The sequence below is a fragment of the Amia ocellicauda genome, chromosome 2 (assembly GCF_036373705.1).
Source record: "Amia ocellicauda isolate fAmiCal2 chromosome 2, fAmiCal2.hap1, whole genome shotgun sequence".
In the NCBI taxonomy this organism is placed as follows: domain Eukaryota; kingdom Metazoa; phylum Chordata; class Actinopteri; order Amiiformes; family Amiidae; genus Amia; species Amia ocellicauda.
Window position 1 is genome coordinate 28942365 of NC_089851.1, and position 27054 is coordinate 28969418.

The following is a 27054-nucleotide window of genomic DNA, read 5'->3' on the forward strand; positions in this document are numbered from 1 at the left end:
ATGCATTCATTACTTGGTAGCAAGAACTTCTTAGTTGTATTTTGTTGTGTAAAAATAACAAAATAAAATAAATAAATAAAAAAATAAAGGCATGTCAAATAATGAGTTACAAAATTCCATGAATACAAACGTATTCTGACATACATTAACAGATTTACAATTAAAAAAAAATAAGATTGCATATCTAGCCATTCAAAATGCAGTCTGGTACACAAGTTTCAATAAGAGCATGAAAATATCTGATTTTATCTTGAGTATGACTGTGTGTGTCATGCATTTTCTTTAATTAACTCATAAGAAGGAAGTATACATGAATAAGCTACTATAACTCATTATTTTACCATACATCATTTTGTTGTTTAATACTGTGACAGATAACTTTTTCTTAGTAGGTATAATTTATATTTTGTATCAGGTGACAATTATTGCATCTATTCATGTATTGCTTGTACCATCAGGTTTCACATACATTTTGTTGTATTTCACATCTGCGATATTGTATAGGATACTTTATACTGCCTGGCTTCCCAGCCTCCCAGAGCTAATGTCAGTGTATCCGTATACTATTGGCAAATACATACATAATAATACATATTTCCACTCCATGTCGACAAGTGTGTGTGGCGATATGGAATATGTAAAAACCTATGTTGAAAACAAGCTTGTAACTATGTCAAACGTTTTGTGATTTGGTGCCACAAAGGAAGGGTGTAAGAGATCAGCCACTACTCCATCTAATGCAGTGAAAATGAAATGGACTGCATGAGTCATTAACAAGAAGAAAAGTAGTGGAATAAATGGAGCAGATCGGTAGGGTATTGCATTTATCTTGAATGTGTTTTGTAACCTGTATTTCAGTCCCCCAGCACCAAGAGGCTGCGCATAAAGGCACTATCAGAACAATCATTCCATTGCGGTGTAGTGTCGGTGACCACGACAACAAACTATTTGCAAATATGCATTTCCCTAGTCAGTAGAGCTACAATTTATTACAATACATGAACACTGATGCAGGTTAAAAAAAAAACCTGATTTTATTAAAGCAACAACTAAACTTTCTCCCCTGGGGAATATTTAAAAACTGGATTGCCTACAGAGGCACCTGTAATATAACACATGAATTCCAGTCCAGAAAACGCAATGCCCTAGTTTTGAATGATTAGCAATGCTAGTTTTGAATTATTGCTAACTTCCAAACTACATCACTAACAAAACAGTTTTGATGCACATTATTTTTCATTCACTGTTATTTGTTTTCTCATCTAGAATATCCAGGCACATAACATGTTGTTACAATCTATAATACAGTGAATATCATCATTTTGAAAGCTTGATATAATTATATCAATATAACAGTCAAATATTTTCAATAAATACATAATTTTCATATCACTTTAAAATTTTAACACCCATTTGAAACCAGTGATACTTAAGAGTAGGCAGACTTATTATGGGTATTTACCTTAATTATTAAAGAAACAACAACTCCAGTTTACGGCCCTAGATACCAAATCCCCCCCCCCCCCCCCCCCGCAGTGGCTTTCCAATAGTCTGTAATAATTCATCAACTGTCATTTAATTCTCTTTGTCAAAATTATGGGTCTGTCTATACAACTATAAAAGGTACAATCAGAATAAATAAAAGATATGGTGCAAAAGTCTATTAACCATCTCAAAATCTATTTCAGCACAGGTCATGCAAGGTTAGTATATACATGTGTTGTTGGGGTTTTTTTGTCACGTATTTCTCCCTATTGGTTAGCTATCATAGGCACACACATTCCAGACATTCTGTCACAGTGTATTGCCTTTCCCTTCATTTGTTTTTGTGTCAACAAATACAACAAACACACAAGAAATGAAAGAGGACACCAGGCTCCACATCTCATACATGACAAATTATATGAGCCTATCTGTGAAGTTGTGAACCATAGCCGTGACCTCCATATCCAGTAAGTACAGGTAGACTGCTGTGCATGACATCATTGATAGACCATGCTCAAGTGTCCACAGCTAAGATTCTTAGTGAGTCAAGGTCAGGCTTGCATTGCATCACTTTGAATTAATTTGCAATTGACTTCTAGTATTTTTGCTACTTACAAGAAGTGTGATGGAGCATAAAGACCCAGTTGAAGCATAATTAATTAATATGTTCTTGAGATGTTTGTTGACACTAGGTAGCTTTTTGTGGCTCCAATGTTTGATTCAATGATAAATTGTCATTTCTGATTTCCCATTGATAAAGGATAGTATATTATATTTTAAGATGTTCAGGGATCAGTAGTTCAAGTAGTATTACCAGAACATATGAACATAAGAAAGTTTACAAACGAGAGGAGGCCATTCGATCCATCATGCTCGTTTGGTGTCCATTAATAACTAAGTGATCCAAGGATCCTATCCAGTCTGTTTTTAAATGTTCCCAAATTTTCAGCTTCAGAGTTTGTTCCAGATTGTGACGACTCACATTCATGTTATTCATATCCACAATGTCTGAAGTAAAAGTGTATGTCTACATTATTTTGGAACATTTTATCACAATTCCCAATGCAATGCATCATAGTTGTATCTTTCAGCAATGCATGTTCATCTGAGTGTTTATCATAAATGTAAATAAAAAAAACAACACAAATGGCTTTACAGATGCGTGCCACTATAGCCTTTGCAATAATGTATTTTATATTAAAATTATGTATATAACAAAACTGAAGTAAAATAAAATATGAATTTCCTCGTCTACAGAATTTATGAGATTTATGCATTTGTAAGCAATAACTGACAATTCAAGATTCACCTTCATATTGTTTTATCAATGTACACATTTCCTTCAATAACCTAATTCTATCTTTTTAGATAAGTCTGACCTTACCTTTTAATCCCCTCAAGAAAAATAAAAAGGTTTCTGTCAGAGAGGTACAAAGACAGATTGTTCTAAAAGTGTGTAATTCTCAAAGGATATGATCTCTGGTTTCTTTCTTCGGTTCAAATCAGGGGAAAATGCACTGGTGTCTTTCTTTTTCAACACCCAAGAATGTTAAATGTTCTTTCTATTTCCTGTACTGTTTCAAGTGCTTAGTTCCTAGGCCCCACAGCATGTCAACCATTTAACTGAATTTGGAGCTCAATTTAAAATGAACAAAACACTAATGATAGTTTGTTTCCCATTTGGAAAGAGTGACTTAAACTGGTTGGATAGTGACAGCAATTCATTACTTTAACCCTGAATCTATTCTCCTGAAAATCTTATCTTAAGGTAAAACATAATTTAAAAACACGTCAGTGTTATTTCAACAAGGAATGTATCTCAAATTTGGCTGTTGAGTGCACATGGCCTATCTTTGACCAATTCTTTGTGCTTTTGTTCAGATAAAATGCATTGTGTATACAGAATGAATTCACTGTACTCATTTCCACCTGTTCTCTACTATAACTTGAGACTTCAAACCAAATATACAAAGGACCCTTTTTTCTGGTTTTGTTCCATGGCAAGACTTTGTATTCGAGAGGAACAACTTCTTGGTGTACAATCATATATTTAACTATGAATTATATTTTACCTATTCAATTTCACTATACAATACAAAAAGATAAATGCATGTTTCAAGTCAAGTCATTTTGCCATGGACCAATGGAGGTTTTAGGTGTTACATACCGTTAATTCTTGCTTTCAGGATGGTCTGGACTGGGGACCCTGGTTGTTATACACTTGCTGTGGGAGATTGAATCACTAGAATCTTCTATATGATGCACAGCCAAGGAACAGTTTGGGCACACACTGCAGTACTATACTTACCTGCCCTATGGGGGCTGTACTTTCCTTGGTGGCTTTAAATAAATAAATAGCCTGTTTTACTAAACATTTTTACATCAATTTAATGTTTTAATGTACAATTGATGTGGATATCATCTTTTGCCCTTTAACCCATCATGTTTTCTGGGACATTTTATTTTGGCCACAAATAGTATTCTAACCAAAATGCACATTCACACACTGGCAATTTGCGTTGAAAATGGCAATTCCTTGCAGTTAAAGTACAAGGTGTATTTGTTCATTGTGCAATACATGAGTGTATAATACAATATAGAAGCACACAAGTACAAACAAATATTTGATATAGTACATGTGTATAGTACAATTGGGATAGCATCAAAGTAAACTCATCAGTGAGAAGTGCAAATATCTTTAATACCATTTCCCACTAAACATTCCTACAATTCTATACTATTTTGGGCTGAAGTAATATAAACCAGAACTACTGATCTCAACTGCACAATATGTATAGATGCATAACTTCCTTCCACAGTATTAATTCCACTTATGTGTGGTTAGTAACACCCAAGCTTCGTGCAAAGGGTATTTAAGTATCTTTTTTGTGTATTTTTCATTCTGTTTTGACTACATTTTTTGTTTTGTTTGGCAGCACAAAGTGAAAAATGGTACTAACAAAAACTGTAATTGTGCTGTACAACCTGGGGGCATTCTTGTCCTTACTGGAGTTTTTCTAGCAGAACACATTGTTTTTTGGTCTCCCTTCTGGATTGTATGTTTGTCTGTGTAATATAGTTTCCCCCTATAGCTTTAAGAATCTGTGCTAAAATAGTGAAAATACTTATGAAAGAATAAATACATAAATAAATGATTTGCAACTAAATTGGTCAAAAATCTTGTTTTTACTGCCAATTTAAAAAAATGCTATTATGTAAGTTTGTCATAGAAAAAGTGGTTTGAAAACCCACAAAGTGGTATAAAGTTAAGGCAAATTCATAGCAATATGTGTGTAATCAATAAAGCACCATATGCCAGAATATATAGCAAAATATGTTAGTGCTCATAGTCACAGACATAGAGACCCAACATGTGCATCATAACCAAGCTTGAGATTGATAAGAAGTGTCTGCATCTCTTGTTACTTAGGATAAAACTACTTTAACTCCCTTAAAGCATAAAGACTAATATAAGCATATTATTGTTAAAAAGATAATTTGTGTATTGTTTCTTCTAACAAAAATATAAGCTTTTGCAAATATGTTCTTCTAACTACTCCCAGCAAGATTCACGGTGTGCACAATGCAATAAAGAAGCGTGGAGCTCCAAAGAACAGCACTTGGTCCTGTCTTATTTGCTGAACCCATTTCTTAGCCTAACAGTGGCTAGCAGATAAATGAATTGTGAAGTTGCAGTTTGTTATCTTTAGATATATGTTCTGAATCTTGCTTTAGAATTCTTGTGAAAATTCTACAGGGATGCAAATTCTTCCCGGGTCTCAGCAGGGCCCTTGGCCTTGTCCTCGTAACTTATCTGCATTGCAGTGCAGCACATTTGGTAGTCTTTAACCTTCATTTTATTGAAAATGTAATAGGATGCAATCCGTTAAGGTAGGGATTTAAATTATACAGCCTGAGCAGAATCTAATTTTCACCAATACCCCCCCTCCCTCTCCCTAGTATTACTATCACCTTCCATAGCAAACAAAATTAGCTGAAGAAATCACAACCAACACACAGTACACACTGGACCTCATACATATTGATTTAGCTTGCATTTCCTCTTAAACAATGTCCCGATGTGCCTTATTCTTGAGGATGATTTGCTGCCTAGCTTTAAAACGTTTTTGTCTGTTTTTCACATTTTCAGTGTACAAAAAAATACATAATTGTGCTTAATCCTTCATAAAATAATTACAATGTTTATATATTTTATCATATATATATATATATATATATATATATATATATATATATATATATATATTTTTTTTTTCAGTGCCATAAATGTAACACAGGAAAGAGCTAAATTGAAGGTACATTATGAGTTGACGGAAATACCTGATATATGCCAATGTCTATGTAACTCACGTTGTGCACACTGCACACTGTATAGAGAGGAATGATTCATGCATAGCTTCATACCATTCCCCATTTATAGCATGTCATACATCATTTCATTTCATTATTTACATTGCTAATCTTATACAATGTTAATGCAATTCATTGAACACTTGCTGTTCACCTTGCAGAGATATCAAGTGTGAACCAACAAAAAATGAAAATCATTTAAAAAAAGGATTGCACAACTTGCTGAAACTGCTTAAACACTGCAAAGCATGATCAGTCTTCATGTTGTACCTTAGATGGCTGTTGTGACAGGGTTTGTATGTTCTGAAGTGCAGGCACTGTTATTTCATAGTTGTGCATTTCCCTTACTCAGCCAACAGAGCTCCGAGTAAGGAATCAAAAGCGAGTTTCCAAATGAATTAAACTCTGCTCTGTGCTATAATGGTACAAGATACATACATTTCCTATCTATCTATCTATTTTCCTATCTTAGACAACATTCCAAGCTGCTTGTATACAGGAAATAGTATAGATATCATGTTGGTACAATGTTAATACAAATTATTTTCTTCTTGCAGCATGTTTTCAACAACATTCTAATAATCTGATTACCATACAAGAAACAGATCATTTATTTCTAAAGTGTATGTGTCTATATGTATATATGAACGAGAGGGAGATAGTTCCTTGGTGTTTTGTGTCTCAAATGCTTATTTATTTAAATATTGTCCTGTCTTCAATGCTTGCTTGGAGAAATGCAGAACTTTTCGGATTCTAACTTCAATTTGTCAGCAGCTCAGATACAGATCTCTCCAGGATTACATAAATATTTATGTCTGCACAAATACAGGGTAGTTAAATTGTTTTCCAAGGATAATATCTCTTACCCTGGACCAATACATTTTGGAGTAGCAGCGGCAACTGAAAAAAAAAAACTTGAAACAACACTTTTAGGGTTGGAATTTAAATTGAATGGTTCTCAAAATGCTGTTTAATAAGCTCCTATAATAAGGTTCTGCATACAATTACTGTGAACAAAGTCATAACAATATGGATTCTGTTGTTTTCTTAAACTAACAAAAATGTGGTCGATAAAGTTCTTTAAGTTTGTGGAGCTATAATCATGCGTCATCATCAATGTGTCAGGCCCACTGCCATTTTAACATTTGCATAATGTCCTATATACTGTGTTGGGAGGGTTACTTTGCGAAAGCATTCTGTTAAAGAATACTAATTACTCTGTAATTAATTAAATCCAATCCAATTCTACAACTCTGTAGACAAATTTGATTTAAGATTACATTTGGAAAAAAAAGGGTGAAACAAAAACTCTCACAACACAAGTCCAGGTCAATAAGTAAAACAATGTGTAAACATCTTATATATTTAATGTACAATCCATTTTAAAAGGGAAGATCTTTTTGTATCTGTTCATCTGTTTAAAATCTATTCAGTTGAGTTTTATGTTGGTGAGTTAATTATAAAAGTCATGCAGAGTCATGCAACAATCAGAATATGATGACTGGCACAAATTCTAGTGCAATCTAGTGAATCCAGGAAGACAAAACTAATTTGAAACTCACACCCAGTAAACAGTATTTCACAGTAAATTTGTTGAATAGTTTGCATACACACACACACCATTTTTCCTTAATTGATCTTTCATTTCGCATGAATTTATCTGGTTTGAATTCTATTGCATTCTTCTTCAGAGAATTGTGCTACCATTTTTTCTTATTATGAACCTTTTTAATACTGTAAATATTTAAGTATTCTTTTAAAATTATTTTTTACTTCCAGATGGTGTGCAGAAGTGTATTGTGGCCACATGCATCTCTTAATTTATAATTTTGGTGCACATGGTGCACAAGTGGAAAAAAATGCATCTGTCCTGATTCCACTGGTTATGCACGTAATTTTGATGCAATATTAACACCCCTTCCTCTGGGATACTAATAACACAGTTAACTGTGTTCAGTCTTTAACAATTAATTTACTGGAGGGTTTATTTCTGTAATGGAGCTAAATCCTTCTAAACCAAAGGTAGAAATAGAATATTTAACAAATTGTTATACAAAACAGAATACAAAACCAAAATGTTAGTTCTGTAAACTAAATGACTTTATACAAAATACAAAATTATTTAATGGGGTCAAAGGTTCTTTAAAGAGGAGAGGGATTCTGACCACATCTGGAGTCTCCCCACAGCAGGCTTCAACAAGATACAGGTAAATACAAAAATAATATTGATATATTTTCCCATAGGATAAAAACAAGAAACAACAGAACACATTAACTGGGATACATTAACTAGTCAGGGTCTGCACAGCATAAAGGAGCACTAACTCTGAAATTTAGTATTAATATCAATTAAAATCTCAGGGTATAAACAATGGTTTTATGGTAACAATTCAAATATAATCATTGAATAAATCAATTAGTGAAAAAGGACATCTTCCATGACAATACGGTTACTGCTTTGGCAGACAACTTGACATCACCTTGAACTAGGCTGAGATATTGCTTTGAAAAACTGTACAGTAGTTTGGGATGAAACCCCTTTGGCATATACAACATTGGCCCCATGAATTCACATGTAAAACTTTCCTTTTTTCAGCTGTTATCGTATTATTTTTGCTTTGAATGTCGTCTCGGATGACAGAACAGAGTTATCTTCTGAGCTGTACCACAACTAACCTTTATAAAGGTCAATCTGAACAAATTCAAGCATGACTTTAAGGACCAATATAAGGAAAACCTTGTTAATACACACTGTGCACAGTTGCCATTTCTTTAGTCCATTTGGCTTTTAACCTACTGCAAAATCAGATAAATGTTTTTTTTTTTTTTATGTTGGCTTGACAGTGAATAGAAAACAAAAGTGACAGTACAGAATTATATTAGAACAATTTTCAGATATTTGCTGTTTCTCACCCCGATAACATTAATCTTAAAAATGTTAAACACCAAATTAAAATGTATTTTCATGGGGCTGCAACTGTAGTACTATGAAGTACTGTTTACATGATTATTTCATAGAAATTTTTGATTTAATGTTCATACTCATGTACAAAATTCAGTTTAAACTTCTTCAATTTAGTACTATAGAGAATTGCCGACATATAAAATCTTATTTTCAACATTTGCAAGGATTCACCCTAAATTTAGACAACTTTATTCCCTGTAGTGGTAGTAACCAAGGGACACCATTGTATCGTAGATATCCTAATTATGATTTATGCCTTCTGGCAGGTCAGTGTTGTTGCCTGGAGAAAACTAAAGACCTTAACCGACAGGATGCTGACTTCAAAGAATAGCAAGTGCTTGCTTATGCTAAAATTACAAAATGCCAAGAAAATGGTGAGTTTCAACACAGCAGTCTAAATCAGGCAAGTGTTTCTGACATGAAAAGAAACATGCTTCAAATGCAAATCTGAGATTTAGCCTTTGTATAGAAATGGCCCTCTATACCTATTATTAACCCTTTATATATCTTACAATGAAGTAACTGCTACCTAAGTCAGGCAAAACATTTTTTGACTTACTGTAATGACTGGACACCATCAAAAAGTTAGCAAATATGAAGACTTAATGTGAAAACAAAAAAGTAATTTCTTTTGTGTGAACATGTAAACTTAGGTTAACATTAAATGATACACATGGTGAAGCATTCAAAATTAAACCCTCAAATAAACAGGGTTTATATCACATTAATAACATTGGTTAGGGGCGGACTGGGACTTTTACCAAGGGGGCAACAGCCGGTGAAGACTAGGTCCCAATAAAGTGTGGTCCGGGGGGGTGGGGGTGGGTGTGGGTGTTGCCAATGTGTGGATCTGGGTGCCAACGAAGTGCGATAAGGTGGGGTGGGGTGGGGGTTTGGGGGTTTGTGTTGGCGATGGCTGATGACAATGTGCGGTCCAGGTGTCTACAAGGGGTGACCGGCCCACATAGGAAATGAACCAAACATGGAAACATGGAAATGGGCAATGATGGAGGTGACAAAGTCAGGAGTGTGTTGGCCTTCTTCTCCAGAATTGTAAGGCACACTGTGCAAAAGTAATGTCACACACACATTACACATTCATGGTGAACAGGAATAATTACAAAATAATTATGAAACTTCACATATAATTTCAAGTCTATGCTTTGAACCTACAACCAGAAACTGAAGATTATGGTATACATGGTTTAGTCACCATATTGGATCATACATTTCTATGTGTGACCGTGTTCAAATGTTTACTTCTCCAGTACTATAGGGCCCAGTGTGCTGAAACGTTGCATATGTGACACATAAAGCTATCAATCAGATCTGTAAAAGATGAGTGGATGCATAGAAAAACATGGCCATCGCAATCCAATGAAATTGCACATATGGGAGACTTGTATATTGTATAGGCAAGAAAATTTACCCCAGAAAAAACTCATAAGCCTTTTTCAAAAACTCACTGACACTGGTGCACTTTTAATTGGCAATGGTATGCTTGTTTGTGGTTACTTTTGTCACCACTGGTGATGCAGTGTGGAGGCCATATTCAGAATTTTTGAAAACCTATATTTGTTTAAACTACTTGCTCCATCCATCCAATCAAATCAAATCCTTATTGTGCATTGTTCCCTTACCTATGACCTAAGTTTAGATGTCTTAATAGGAAGTCTATCAGTCGTACAGTATGGCAGCCATATTGTGCCGGGCGATTACATTTCTGCAATTTCTTCTCTACCACCTTAAGGCCCACTGTGCTGAAATGTGACATACATGACACGAGTATCGTACTCTTTCACTTTTGTCCAAGGCACGTTGCTCCAGTTTAAAATGTATGCACTGGTACACAATTTCTCAGTGGAACAATATGTTCAACTCATGACACCAAATCACATCAATATAAACTACACCTAAGAGCTGAACCCAATTGTTATAACGTTTACAGTTTCATCACATGGTTGTGTTTCCATATTGCATATTTGTATACATTTACCATTTTCACCCAATCATCTTCTCCAAAACCACTTCCATGTTAAACTTGATGTACATTATTGCCTCATGTCCTATTTATATAGTTGTTCAAGTCGATCAGTTGCATGACTTGGCTGCCATGTGCCATTCGATGAAACTTCCAGCAACTTCTTCAGACACCAGGATGGAGAGGTGTCAAAGTTGTTTGAACCAACTTGCTACAATACAACACATGGCTGATCTATACTAAACAGACTGTCAGATTTTCATATTCATTCAAATAAATGAAGAAACACATTTTATAGTACATTGTAGACCACTATCGCCATCTAGTGGCCAACTTGTAAAATTAGATTGCACATCTTGAATAACACAAATATGCAAACTACAAATGTATTCTAAAATCCATTGTAATCAAATTATACATCTTGTAATACACAGGCATCGAAACTACAAATGTATAATACAATCTATTGAAATGACATACACCCATTCAATACAAGCATGCGAACTTCAAATGTGTGCTTAGATCTATACCCTGCAGCTGAAATGTTGTGTGCAACTTCTAGTTCTTAATCTTATTCTTATTGATTACATTAAACAATTAATTTAGTTTATTTAGATTTTCAGCAATAACTGACTTTCTAATGTAGACTGAGAAGATATCCAGGAGTGGGGTGATTTACAAGACATTGAGGCTTTATCAAGGTGAGTTTATAGACCCTCTTCTCTTGAACTTAGTGATGTATATCTTCTCTGATGGTGAGATAAGAAGGTTTTAGGTTCAAAAGGCAAACCAATTTAAATATGTGTCAGGATCTGGAGAGGGATTAAGAATGTCAAAGTTCATTTTTGTAACAATTACCATTAGTGTTCCTTTTTTCCTGTAACTGAATCATAGATCTGAGAGATAAATGCAAGGTTCTAGGGCATAGAGCTACAAGTGCAAGGGTGGGAGCAGCACGGCAGCACGTACAAGGAAACAGATGTATGCCTGGACGTTCCTTGATTTTGGCAGGCATGCTGTCCTCTGAATCCAATAAGGTTTCAGGCAGAATTGTACTAAGTATAGTTACCTCAGCTGGTATTACAATTCCAAAAGCGTCTCTATGGATATGTGCTGCTTAAAAAATAAACTTTAATCCTTTGTCCAGCATATTTTTTTATATTCCAATACGCAACATGGTTCTGTTCTGTTACATATGCCCACTTTTATTTTAAGTTTTACATATACAATGTTTTTTTTTCCTGTACTCTAGGAGTCCGTGGTATATGACTTTTAAAGTCCCTGTGTAATCATGAGGGCTTATCGGTATCCTAAAATAAGTAGATAAAGTTGACTCAATTATTTAAACAACAAACAATTAGCTCTATCTCTGTGTTTGAATAAAAGTGAAGTAGCAGACCCTTTTCTAAAATGTGTAGTAGCATGATCTCCAGATAATGTGAAAAATGTGTGCATTTCTTCTCAATTATGAATTACTTGCAAATCAGTGTTTTAAGTGAATCTTAGAATGATGCAAGAGACCTACACAATTTGGGAAATTGTGTGAACATAAGGGGATCCAGATTTTGTATTTTACAATTATTACATTATTATTATTGATGATAATATTAATAATAATCATAGTAACTAAAGTTGAAATGTTGTTCTCATAGATGTGGAATTGAACTGTAATTAAATGTTAAATTAAATGCACAGTATAAAGGTTTAAAAGTCATACAAATTAAATTAGATTAGAGATCTGACATTCTTATTTTAAGGTACACACTATACAAAAATATAATATGTACAGGAAATGACTGAAGATAAATTATTTACTGTTAAAGCTGTCTAAATTAATGGAATCCAATCCTCTCTGAAGAGAAGACATTTCCAATTAGCAATTGCTTTGAAAGCATATTGATTTCAAATTACAGCAACACACTCACAAATGGAGTACTTGGCATATCACTTAATAGCAGCTCTGTCACTTTGAAACCTTAATTTATTTTTATAATTATTTAAAAATATAAAGATGGCAGTAACAGTATATTTTCCCATAGATCCAGTAAAAACAATACACTTTAATAATACACACTTTCATAATATAAGGGAAAAAAACTATATATCTGGACATCATGGCTAATCTCCTAGAGACACAGCAATTAGGAGGAGAATGGCATCGGTCTTTAATAGAGTAACAGCCTTGAAATACCGAAACTGTACTTATAAAATATATTTAAAATATCCAAGGCTGTCATTTAACACAAAACTGGTGTCATTCTGAGTCATGCTTTTCATTCATTCATTAAACTTCCTCGTATTACGAGAAGAAAGGTAGTTAGGATGCATTTTAAATTTTAAAGATCTCACCTGACCTTTTTTCCCTCCATTGAAGAATATGGGTCATTCAGCTTAGGATGTCCCTTTATTGTGAGTTTGACATATTCTTTTTAATCAGAAAACAACATAATACACCATTCAACATTTTCCATTGATCAGTTTTTACTGCTTGCAGTTGTTTGTGGAATGTTGTATACCAGTAAAAGCCTTTTACCATCATAGAAGTTTTGATATTCCAATATGTATTATTAAATATGATATCAAAGTTTATTTTGCCTTCTGAATCATAACAATAATTTCCTGAACTCTTCTACTACATCAAACCAGTGTCTTGGCTGGAAAACCTCATTGCTTCCTCAATGATGTGAGATTAAGTATCAGTAGGAGATAATTCACCCAAACATGCCACTATAGACAGGCCTCTTTTTACACTATCAGTACCCTGTATGACTTTTAAAAAACCCTTCATTACATGTCAGATGCAATTGACTTAAAACATCATTTGACCAGAAAAATCTCTGAGGATTTTCACAGCAGTAATACCATTAAATCTTTATGCGTTTTATAGTGTGTCAATTTTAAGACGTATAAAAGCAAAATCTTCACTTTGCTGCACATGTATTATTAAATGTTCTAGTCTCCAATTCTACAAATACAAAAAATGTAGAATAATCTTCTCTTCTTCCTGTTTCCAAGTCTCAGAAAGTCAGTTGCAGGTCATTCAACAATTAGCCTCCATTGCATAATTAAGAGAGAAGGCTTGAAACTGCCTTGAGGATACAATCTTTCACAATTAGCTGAGGATACTGCAGATTATAAATAAACAAATAAAGCAAGAATTCCCTTTCCCGGATGATAAATAGCACTGCTTATATACCAACTATTCTAATAATGAACTGGAGATTACACTCAAGCTATTGACAGAAGTAACATATCGACACAATACTTAAATATTTTAAACACTGGGACTTATAAGAAAGGTTTCTCTTATTGCTGTGCATTCCAGCTGCATATTTACTAAATTAGGTGGCCATTTCAATTGACAAATGATGTATGCATCAATTACACTAATAATGAAATGTATTCACCTGGAGCACAGTGGAATTATGTATTTAACAGATAAAAGTATTATGAGGACGATGAGAATATCTATTATTATTAGTAGTAGTAGTGGTTGTCACCGGGACTGTGAATGTGGAGGATCCGTTGCCTAATTATATGTATAGTGCCTTGGCAGAATAAAAATTAGGGCCTGTGAAACACTGACAGTACTACAGTGCTCAATTCATTCTGGCATCCATCATTCTGATGGCTAGTTTCAGATGTATTAACTATTACTTATTTTGGAATACTTTAAGATTGTTGAATTCTCATGTACCCTAGCAGGTCCTGTAAATACTGCAGGTAAATTATTCTAGTTAAGACTAATGCGATCTCTTTCACTGTCAAACTTTGAGGGAGAAATGCACTGCATTGAGATTTGCTATTTTAGGTGAATCCTAGGGCTTTGACTCACCTACAAATTACAGAGTTGTACCCTTTCATGATTTGATTTATAAATAGTATACATTTTCTTCTATACATACATTAATCACGATAGGGTGCAGATCTGTATTTAGCAATTCATGGGTAAGTCAACGTTTTGATTTTGTCTAGTCCCTTTCCTTGATCCACACTCAATTAAACTAACGTTTTATGCACATTTCAAACCTGACACTTTTTTACCAAACTCAGATTATAATCTCAAACCAAATAGTCACTGGTTGGTCTTAGATTCTCACTGGTCTTGAATGCTGTAGTGGAAATATATACATTCACTCGTATTATAGCTATGTGCCTACTGTATCTGTACTGTAAGTGAGAATTTACATAATAAGCAAATAAGCAATACGCACATAAAGTCTGACCGCCTTACATCACAGTCAAGTAGAAGTGCAGTGCATTGTATCAACCAGCCTGAAACAATTCTATCTTACACATGGCATTAAACTTAGTATTCACACCCACAATCTGGAAAGAAAATTTATTTAATCTGGATTCTCTCCCTTTGATTAATGCCACATACACAACACCTTGAAGGGACAAAATATTTGTTATCTTTCAAGTCAGAAGCACTGCCCAAGGGGGAGGGGTTTCTGTGCACTTCCGTAGGAACCCGATCGAAACGTCACTCTATTATAGCTGCCATTGGCCCCTGCGCTCGTCACTCAGAACAGGTCCCTTCCACTTACTGTTCTATAAAACGTGATGTCAGCGCAGGTTTGTCCTCTTTTGCCACTTCACCTGGACCCGAGAACATGAGCTCTCTGTGTCTTGTCTGTGCATTAGACCTTATTATTGTTTACAAAAATTATTATTGTTCGGTTGGTTGGCTTCATGGCTGTGCTGTCACCACCATTTATTTCTGTGTCTATTTGTATTGTTTAATTATTATTAATAGCTAATCCGACTCTGTTCCGTCCACGCTCCAGGGATCCGGTGTGCTTCAGTTTCAGTTTCAGCTACAAATAGCACACTTTAAAAATAATAGTCTTGTTTATGTAGTGCCTTATATATTCTGACTGATTGCTGTGTTGTTTTTTTGTCCACAGGGCTTTTTCCTCCACAGCAGGAGCGCTAGCAGCGGCAGTAAAATCTGAGGCCCGGCTGCCCAGCCTGAGCCTCGTGTGTCCTAAGAGATCTCACCCGCGTGAGGTGCTCCTCCGCTGGCTTGCGCCCGCACTACAGCCCGCGACTGCGGCTGTAGGAGATCTCCAGGAGAGGGAGCAGTCCCTGTAGTTGGCCCGGGTGTACCCCGTTGCACCTCAGGCCCAGCAGCGCAGGCTGTCTGCGGCAGCTCGCCGGCGGGGAGGCCCCCCGACCGCGTCTCCCAGGCCAAAGCCCAGGCCATAGGCTGGACCACAGCCCAGGTCACAGCCCCGCCCACCTGCCGATCTCCGCCATCGTCTCACTGGCAGGCAGGCGCCTGAACTGCCACCTCAAGGTGTTGGGCTTCAAGATGCTCAACCTGTGCACCATGTCCCAGGCCATCAAGCCCGGCGGTGGATCTGAAAGATGCATCAAACATTACAAATTCAATTTACATTAAACATAGCAATTCTAAATATAATACATTTTACAACTTCCAATTTACACAGGCAAGTACAGTAAGTGAGGTCATACATCCTGGAGAGTAAAAGCTAAGTGCTGTCAAGATGTAGAGTCACAGTCAAGGGCTACGGGAAAGGGAGTAAGGAGGAAAACAATCAAAAATGCAAGAAGCATAATAAAACTCTGTGAAGTGCTATCTAACAGGGATTAAAAGGAGTAATATTACAAGTACTGTCTGAAAAGATGTGTCTTGAGTAAGCGCCATAAGGAGGTCAAGGACTTTGCTGTTTTGACTTCAGTGGAAAGGTCATTCCACCATTTAGGGGCTAGGGATGAGAAAGAGCAGGCTCTGGAGGAAGGAGAGTGGAGAGGAGGCAGAGTTAGTCTTCTGGCAGTGGATGTATGGAGAGACAAGTTTCTGAAGGTAACTTGGTGCAGTGTGGTTAAGACAGCGGTGAGTGAGGGTCAATGTCTTGAACTGAATGCGTGCCGGTATCAGGAGCCAGTGGAGGGAGCGGAGCAGTGGAGTAGCGTGTGCGAATCGGGGCAGAGAGAATATCAGACAAGCCGCAGAGTTCTGGATGAGCTGGAGTGGGTGGGTAGTAGTTGCAGGCAGGCCGGCCAGGAGGGAGTTGCAGTAGTCCAGGCGGGAGAGGACCAGGGACTGGACGAGCAGCTGAGTCGAGTAGTCACTGAGGAAGGGACAGATTTGGCGTATGTTGCTCAGGAAGAATCTACAGGTGCGTGTCAGCGTGGTAATGTGCTGGATGTAGGAAAGCGCAGGATCGAGGGTGACTCCTAGATTTCTAGTGGAAGAAGAAGAGAGTGTGGTGGATTCCAAGGATATCGAGATAGAGAGGTCAGCAGCAGGTGAGGAATAGTGGGGGAAAAACAGGAGATCCGATTTGGAGAGGTTGAGCATTCTGTTGCCATGCTCGCCACGCTGGCGCCAGAGCGAGTTGCCTCAATACACACGTGCCTCTCCCTCTTCCGACTGAGAGCTCATGTCAGGGTGTCCCTTTGCCAGAGGCTGCTGGGCCTCCTAGCGGCTGCATCACAGACTCTCCCCCTTGGCCTCCTCCAATTCAGGCTGCTGCAGTGGTGGTTCAGGTCACTCAGGATGCATCCTTGCTGCAATTGAGCACGCCGAGTCACAGTTACTCCGGCGTGCTGGAAGGCGCTCTTTTGGTGGCGGAGCCCCCACAATTTGACCCTCGGTGTGCCCCAGCCTACCACCGAGCAGTTATGACGACAGACGTCTCCAAGCAGGGTTGGGGAGCAGTCTACGATGGACGTGGAGTCCGAAGCAGGTGGACGAAACCTGCACAGGCCCTGCATATCAACGTCCTGGAGTTATTTCCTGCCAGTCCTGTGGGACAGACATGTGCTGGTTCGTATGGACAACACAGCAGTGGTCGCCTATATCAACAAGCAAGGAGATCTCCAGTCGCGTAGACTGTACTGTATAGCATGCCGTCTGCTTCTGTGGGCGCAGCCACGGTTCCACTCCAGGCCTGGCCAACGCGGAGGCCCGCCGGTTTCGGAATGGCGTCTCCACCCATTTGTGATACAGCAACTGTTGAGCAGGGCAGACGTGGATCTCTTTGCCTCGGCAGAGTCCACACACTGCCCACTATGGTTCTCCATCCAAGACCGCTCAGGAACCCTAAGGATCGACGTGCTAGCGTTGGCAGCTCCCAGTGAGAGCGGACTTGTTGTCCCAGGTGCAGGGCATGCCTTGGCACCCCAATTCGGGCCTCCTCCAGCTCTGGACCTAGCCCCTGAGCTGGAGCGTCTGATTGCCTGGGGTAGTACCCACTATTCAGTCGGCAAGAGCTCCCTCTACGAGGTTGCAGTATTCCTACCGCTGGCGGATCTTTAGCACCTGGTGCCAAGACGGCAGTCAAGACTCAATTAATTGCTCCATTGGGATCATATTGCAATTTCTACAGGAGCTGTAGGACCAGGGTATGTCCCCGTCCACGCTCAAAGTGTATCTGCCGGCCATCTCCGCATGTCATGTCCAGATTGATGGCGAGCCCCCTGGGTCTCATTACCTGGCTATGCAGTTTTTAAAGGGAGCTCGACAGCTGCGGCCTCCTCTCGCCCCTTCACTGCCCACATGGCGCCTTGATGTAGTGCTAGACGCACTTTCCTAAGCCCCATTTGAGCCACTGAACTCAGGTGAGCTGAAGCTGGTGTCACTTAAGACTGCGTTTTTGCTAGCGATCACCTCTGCAAAACACGTGAGTGAATTACACGCCCTGTCCGTACACCCATCGTGTGTCCGTTTTGTGGGAGATGGCTTCAGGGTCATGTTACGGCCTAACCCTGCATTCCTCATGAAAGTGCTGTCTCCATTCCATGTCAACAGGCCTACTGATTTGATGGCTTTTCATCCTCCTCCCTTCGCTTCAGAGCAAGAAAGTCAGCTTCACCTGCTCTGCCCTGTGTGGGCCCTCAGGTGCTATTTGGAACTCACTAAGGACATTCGGTGCTCGGACCAACTGTTTGTGTCTTATGGAGCGCAGACACAGGGCCAGGTGTGTTCAAAGCAGCACCTCTCGCATTGGATTGTCGACACCATTACCATGGCCTACGAGTCAACCGGGACCTCAGAACACCTGGTGGCCCACTCGACTGGAGGCGTTGCCACATTTTGGACCCTTTTTCAAGGCGTCCCCTTGGCAGACATTTGTGCGGCTGCAGCTTGGGCCTCGCCGCTTACATTTGCCCGGTTCTACAGGTTGGATGTGACGGTACCGGTCCTTTCCATTGGGGATCTGGTGTTGGCTGTAGTCGAGCCCCAGTAGCCTACAGGCTCTGGCTCCTGCCTTTTTCCTGTCCCAGTCTGCCCATGTTAAGTACATCCTGAGGGAGCTAGTGAACCGTGTCTCCCCTTCCACTGGACTATGCCTTCCAGTCGAGCACCCATGCGACCTGCTGCCGAATTTACTGACAGCCCTGTCAATGTGTTCCCAGGGTCTGTCATGTGGCCTACAGGCACGTTGACTTACGAGGCCGTCCTGTATATAGTATGTTCATTATTGCATTGTGTTGCGGTGGTGCATGCATCTGGCCTGTACCCCGCTTTGTATATACACCGGTCAGCCATAACATTATGACCACTGACAGGTGAAGTGAATAACACTGATAATCTCGTTATCATGGCACCTGTCAATGGGTGGGCAGCAAGTGAACATTTTGTCCTCAAAGTTGATGTGTTAGAAGCAGGAAAAATGGGCAAGCGTGAGGATCTGAGCGACTCTGACAAGGACCAGATTGCTAGATGACTGGGTCAGAGCATCTCCAAAACTGCAGCTCTTGTGGGGTGTTCCCGGTCTGCAGTGATCAGTACCTATCAAAAGTGGTCCAAGAAAGGAAAAGTGGCAAACCGGCGACAGGGTCATCGGTGGCCAAAGCTCATTGATGCACGTGGGGAGTGAAGGCTGGTCCGTGTGGTCCGATCCAACAGACGAGCTAGTGTAGCTCAAATTGCTGAAAAAGTTAATGCTGGTTCTGATAGAAAGGTGTTAGAAGACACAGTGCATCACAGTTTGTTGCATATGGGGCCAGTCAGGGTGCCCATGCTGACCCCTGTCCACTGCCGAAAGCACCTACAATGGGCACGTGAGCATCAGAACCGGACCATGGAGCAATGGAAGAAGGTGGCCTGGTCTGATGAATCATGAGTTCAAGGTGTTGACTTGGCCTCGAAATTCCCCAGATCTCAATCCAATCGAGTATCTGTGGGATGTGCTCGACAAACAAGTCCGATCCATGGAGGCCCCACCTTGCAACTTACAGGACTTAAAGGATCTGCTGCTAACGTCTTGGTGCCAGATACCACAGCACACCTTCAGAGGTCTAGTGGAGTCCATGCCTTGACGGGTCAGGGCTGTTCTGGTGGCAAAAGGGGGACCTACACAATATTAGGCAGGTGGTCATAATGTTATGGCTGATCAGTGTATAATGTGTGTTAAACAGCAGGACTGTGGCTCCGTCTGACCTGTGCAGCATGGAGCTCACTGCCGCTGTTCCCAGCTGATGGCGCTTGAGTTTCGCTGTGTATATAGTTCCTTGGTCAGCAGGTCTGTGGCCCGCTCTCGCTGTGTTACGCCATGGAACAAGGGGACTGCTGCTGTTGCCCTCCAGTGGAGGGAGCTTGAGGTTCTCCAGTGCCCCGCTATGTACATAGTTCATTTATTCACACGGTAAGAGCTGTAGTTGCCCTACGTTAGCTGCGCTATTCAGTAGGTGTCAACTGCTCCTGTGTTCCACGTGTGGCATATGAGCCAGCTCCTGCACCCCGTCATGTATATAGTTAGTTTGTCACGACATGGTCGAGCTGGTGTGGCCTTGCTTCTAGCTTTGATAGTGGAGCAAGCGACCATCACTCTGATGTCCCACGTGTGGTGCATGAGCAGGCTCCTGCGCCCCGTAGTGTATATAGTTTGTTTGTACGAAATGTAATTGTCAGCACAATAGAGCTTTTCCACTCTGTACTATTCAGTTGAGATGGATGCTCCTGTGCTGCGCGCTGACAAACATGAAGGTCTTGCTGTCACGAGATATGTACATATTGTATATTCTTGTTCAGCTCGGCTACTCTGTTGACTAGCCAACTATGTATTCTGTTGTTTTTTCATTGGGTCTGTGGCCCCGATCCTATTGGATCAGGGGTCCACTGCCATGATATGCTCAGAGGCTGCACAATTTGCTTGATTGCCCGCACCAGATATTGTGCAAGTAGATTTGGCCTCGCTCCTAGCTGCACTAGTAGAGCAGCCGGACTTGTTATTGTGAGCGGAGGGCGTAAGAGTTAACCTCTGTAGCCCCGCCTCATATATGCTGACTCTAGACAGTTCCCGGTAAGAGCTTGACTGCGGTCCTTGCTCCTGGGCGGCTCAGGTGCGGCCCTACGGGGCCCCTGAAGTTACTGTCTGGAGTTGTGTTGCCGAGGCCCCTACCGGTTCATCTCAAGGGTAGGCTCCCTTATCAGCTCGCTGCCTCCCTTGGGCAGTGCTTCCGACTTGAAAGATAACGATAGGTTGTGTATGCAACCCCAGTTATGTGAAAAAGGAAGCACTGCCCAAGGGTTGCAAGGATGCACGGAAGCCCTGGCTCTCAGCAAAAGAGGACAAACCTGCGCTGACGTCATGTTTTATAGAATGTGGGAAGGGACCTGTTCTGAGTGACTAGCGCAGGGGCCAATGGCAGCTTTGATAGAGTGATGTTTTGATCAGGTTCCTATGGCAGCGTGCAGAAATCCCTCCCCCTTGGGCAGTGCTTCCTTTTTCAGATAACCGGGGTTGCACTCACAACCTATCGTTTATTGTGATACAAAAAAAATAATGTTTTAGTTGCATGAGTATTCACCAAGTCAATACTTGGTAGAATCACCTTTGGCAGCAATTACAGCTGTGATTCTGTTGGGATTTGACCATTCTTTCTTAAAAACTGTTCTAGCTGTCAAGTTCTGGAGCATTGATGGACAGCAAAGTCATGCCACACATTTTCAATTGAAATAAGGTCGGGGCTCTGACTGGGCCAATCAGAGACATTTACATTTTTGTGCTGTAGCCACTTCTGTCTAGCTTTGGCTGTGTGCTGAAATGTTAACATCCGTCTCAGGTTCAGTTTCCTTGCAGAAGGCAGCAGGCTTGTTCCTACCCAGTTTGAAGTTCATTCCAGTAATACATCAATAAAATATGTTAAAGTATATATCTTGGATCTACAATAGTTTATAAACATTACTTTTACCTAAGATATATTTCCATCATCCAGAAAAAATGTATAATTTATTACATCTAAATGTTATAGTTGAATTCAGAATTATTGATAATGAGAACTGATTTACATTTTATTTAAATTAGATCAAATGCCATTACCTAAGTACTGAGTCAATGCCCCAAGGGGAATAGTGTTGGCCATAATCCAGAAGTAAAGGTACTGTGAGCAACAATATGTATCAGGGGTGGCTAGTTAACAGTGTTTGCTTGCTCGCCAAACCCCCAGTATTTTTACAAATTAATTGAGTTTCCTGTTTTCCAGGTGGTGCAAGTTTAATTTCCCCGTCACATGACACTTGGTGCATGCAGCTCATCCCATCTGTTTAATGGACTGAAGATGGGCTGCGTTCAAGATGGGCTGCTCTGAAATGCAAGCACCTAAACACACTCTGCGCTGGTTGTGATTGGTTTGAAAAGGTCTGATGGAGTGCAGCCTGGTGGACAACAATGATAAGGCAATCAGAGCGCATGTGTAAAGTTACAAACTGCACAGTGCTTCATCTCTCAGTCTTGTAGTGTTTCTTTGCAAAGCAACAGAGGACATTTAAACTGTCCCTAAAATCTTGTTTATCATTTTTATTTTCAAATTCCACATATTTATTTTCATAACTTTAAATCTGCCTTTATAATAAATTATTATTTACTAGACTTTTTTTAAATATTAGATTAGTCTACTATCTTGGTTACTGGCTGAAAAAATGGTTAATAAACATAGATTTGTAAAACAAAATGTTTTTTTTTTAAATTAAATATTAAAGTATTTTCTAGTACTGGCTATTTGAGAAAATCAATTAATACATATATTATCCTTGTTTTTGATTTGTGGAGTTGGATGATTAGGGTAATGTTAGGTCATTAAGTATTTAAATCAGTGGTTCTTAACCGTAATGCAGGCTAGCAGGAATATCAATACTATTCTAGAACTTTTTTGGGAACCAAGAGCAAAATTATGTATTTCTCTTGAGATCAAGTGAAATACAGCTGCTTTCAACTATTGCTCTTCTGACGCTCTTATCCAGGGCGACTTACATTTGTACCCATTTATACAGCTGGGCATTTTACTGGAGCAATCTAAGTGAAGTACCTTGCTCAAGGGTACAACAGCACTGCCCCACCAGGGATTTGAACCCACAACCTTCCAGTCATGAGTCCAATATCTTCCCCTCAAATGCATTATTCAATGTGAAAATGTAATGTTAAACTTTTTTTATATAATTAAATGTAATTGTTTTCTGTATTTTTCCCAGAATTGAGTTACTCATTTCAGATTGATATTCTATATCATTTTAATGTCAGTAAAAGAACCCACAATAACTAAGAAATGCATTTTAGAAGAAATCTGTTTTAATATCTTATGTTAAATCTAAATACTATTTTATATGAATACTTTTAAACTGCTTTGAATACAAAACATATAACACACTGGGGCAACAGTAGAACTAGTAGATCAGTCAGATCTAAGAGGAGGGAGGGCCACAGTTGGTTTATGTTCCAACTTTTGCTCAAAATTACTTAATTGATCTATTATTGACACAATTTGACAACTTTTCTGGACTGGCCCTGGATTGAATGACCCCACACCAGTCCAAAAGACAGATATTTCCAATCCTAAGCCATTGCACAATGAGGTGAAGGAGTATATACAAGACCTGCGCCACAGGGGTTGGATCATTCATTCCGTACTCCTCCCCTGTTTTGTGCGTATGAAAGAAAGATGGCAGTCTAAAGCTTGTTGTGATTACAGTCAGCTCAATAAGAAGATTGTTCCTGATCAGCATCCCATTCCAAGCATACAGGACATGCTTCACTCTCTGAGTGGCAGCTCATAGTTCTCCATCTTGGATGAGGGGAAAGCCTACCATCAAGGGTTTCTGGATGTGTATCCATATTCCTTTTGGTGAAGCATGGAAAATTGTTTGTCTGGTCTGAAAGACACCATCAGCCAGTTAAACCTGGACAACAACCTCGTTCACAGTTCCAGCTTTGATGACCAACTGGACCATGTCAGGATGGTGTTACAGTGTTACCAACAGCATGAGGTGTAAATGTGAATTCTTTAAGAGGGAAGTGAGGTACCTGGGCAGAATCATGTCTGAAGACGGCTATACAATGGATCAGTCGGAGGTAGCCCCTGTCCAGGCACTGAAGGAAAAGAGACCAGCCACTGTAGTTGAAGTCAGAAGTGTGCTGGGTTTCCTGACATACTATCACTCATACATATATGACTTCTCACACATTTCCAAGCCACTCTATGACCTACCCTCCGAACCAGCAGAGAAAAATGTACTTCAGCCAGCACCCACCAAGAGCTCTGAGAAAGGGAAAACAAAGCACCCAGGGAAAGGTCAACGTCCAAGCCAGACCCCAATCACCTGGACTGATCAGCACCAAGAGGAGTTAATTCAGCTAGTGGACAAACTATCCAGTCCCCCTGTGCTAAGCTATTCAGACTTCAACCAGCCCTTCATCTTGCACACTGATGCATCTTAACAAGGACTAGGAGCTGTCCTTTACCAGCACAGAGATGGAAAGTTGAGAGTTATAGCCTATGGATCCAGGACTTTAACGCCATCATAGAAGAACTACCACATATACTCAAGGAAGCTGGAGTTTTTGGCGTTGAAATGGGCCATCTGTGAGCGCTTCTGGGACTATCTTTACCGTATATACAGATAATAATCCCCTCACTTATATTCTGACCACCGCCAAACTGACCACTGGACAGAGATGTGTTGCTGAGCTTGCAGATTTCTGCTTCACAATCAGGGAAGGCAAACGCTGATGCTCATGGGCTGTCAAGGATGCCGTTGGAAATCAATGGTTCAGTATGATGATCATACACCAAGTTCAGCTCCAACTCCCTCCATGCCATTGAGGCACGTTCAAAGAAGATAGGCTTCTCGATTCCATCCAGGCGATTCCACTGAATGAATTCAACAGGCCCAACAACTGATACGGAAAGTACTGGAGTACATGAATAAACGATAGAGACCTGATGAAGATCACATCTGCACAGAGTCGAGCATACACATTTACAATCAATGCAAATGTGATTTGTGTGAGAGTGCTGAAGTCCTGACATGTAGAGCGGTCACTGTTAGCTTAGTACTCTGTGGGTTAATATTTATACGAAAACTGTTAATACAATGAAAATCCTTTCAACTTTCAACTTGCCGAAGCCAATATTGTCCAAAAAGTGATGTGAGCAACAGGTTGATATGGGGGCTTTTCAGGATTGCCTTTGAGCAGTATGAATGTACCAGTATGTTCTAAGTAAGCTGTGCTTCAGGGAGTATTGACGTACCAGTACGTTCTACAATAGAAAGGTAATACAGCGCATTTGAAACTATATAAAACTAGCTACAGCTATGTTGTTTTTTAATAATTTGACAATCAAACATTAATGTAATTCATTTAATTTGGCATTTGTCTAGTTAATTTGAACCCTTTCAGTGTTTAATACTAACAAAACAACTAAATAACATTAAAAGTCGACTCAGATAAATACCTGCATACCATCTCAAGCTTCGTACTAATAAGACACACACCCTGGTTTGATTTGTAATTTACAATTAGTGGTCCAAGTGTTATTTAGTTTATTGTAAAGTAAACTCTTTGTCAGTGAGTGTCCTGCTAAAAAATGGGACAATTTACTCCAGTAATACTGTATTCAGTGCAGCGAGTTCATTCACATTGGAATAGGCTAGTTTTTGAAAGGAAAACAAATAAAACTGGGAGTACAGAACAAAAAGGTGCCTTAGCTCTGGTGTTTTATTTTGGCTTTTCAGGAAACACACAATAACAGACAAATAAAACAAAATATTCTCCTCACGGATCTACATGCTCAAAACTGAAAAAATCTCAGACTAAAACAAGACCGTGAGTCATGGCGCTTCCATGTTGCAATAGCAATAGCAGAAAATCCTACTGCAAATAGAAGAAAGATCTACATAAGGAGATATTTTTCATCTGTTTCATTTACATCCTATATAGATCTATAACATCATATAACAACAAGATCTATAGCATATTGTCAAATAATAATTTCTGTACTATCTCTCTCTGGGCACACAAACACTCAAACTTTGAAGTGCTTTATTGGAACAGAAAAAAAACCTAGTCTTTCCAGTGCTAAAATTTAATTATTTATAATTTATTGAAAGCAAACTTTCTTTTCTTTGTTGGCAAAACATTAGGTTTGAAATGTATTTTAAAATGTTTTGAATATTGCTATACCTGTACTGCTATATATTATATATAAAAATAATTTGTTTATTAATTTGTTCATTTATGTATGCATGTAGGCTACGTATGTATAGCCTACTAAATAAACTGGTAATGGTTAGAGATGTAAATAATAGTTATTTAACTGTAGTAAACATTTATTTTGTGTGATCTCCCCCCCAGTGTTCAATCTTCTTATTTAATATACAATGTAGTTATTGTTTAAGACATGTAAAATAACTAACCGATTCGATTCTGATATTTAACATTATATACCTACATTTCCCCCGTTTCTCTCGGGGATGAACAGAGATGCTGTACGCTGCAGGAATCAAATTATAAGTGCATGCAAAAACATGCTGAGTCACGGCACAGCATTTTAGAACATACTTCTAAAAATGTTAATATTTAAGACCTTTCAAGGCCTTAAAAATCGAAAAACAAATTTAAGACTTTTTAAGGACCCACAGGAACCCTTTGAAAACCAGCAGCCTTATCAAAACGGTGCAGCACATATGGAGAAAAAGTGAGCTGAAATGAGTACAAAATAGTGAATTTCTTGGAACATGGAACATCCTGGGTCAGACACCTAGTATGTAATTGTAATACAGCTAACAGTATTAAGATAAAACATGGGGTGCAGTTCCCCTTTAATAGGCTGTTCTGCAGGCCTTATTTGTTAATGTTGAAGGGTAAAAAGAATGTTTTTCATTATTCAAAGTATTTTAATGGTCGAGTTTCAATATTGAAATGTGCGATATTTGAGTGGTCATTAATGCCCCAAATGAGCAAAAATTATCAAACTTTTGGCTTTTCTTATGGATTTT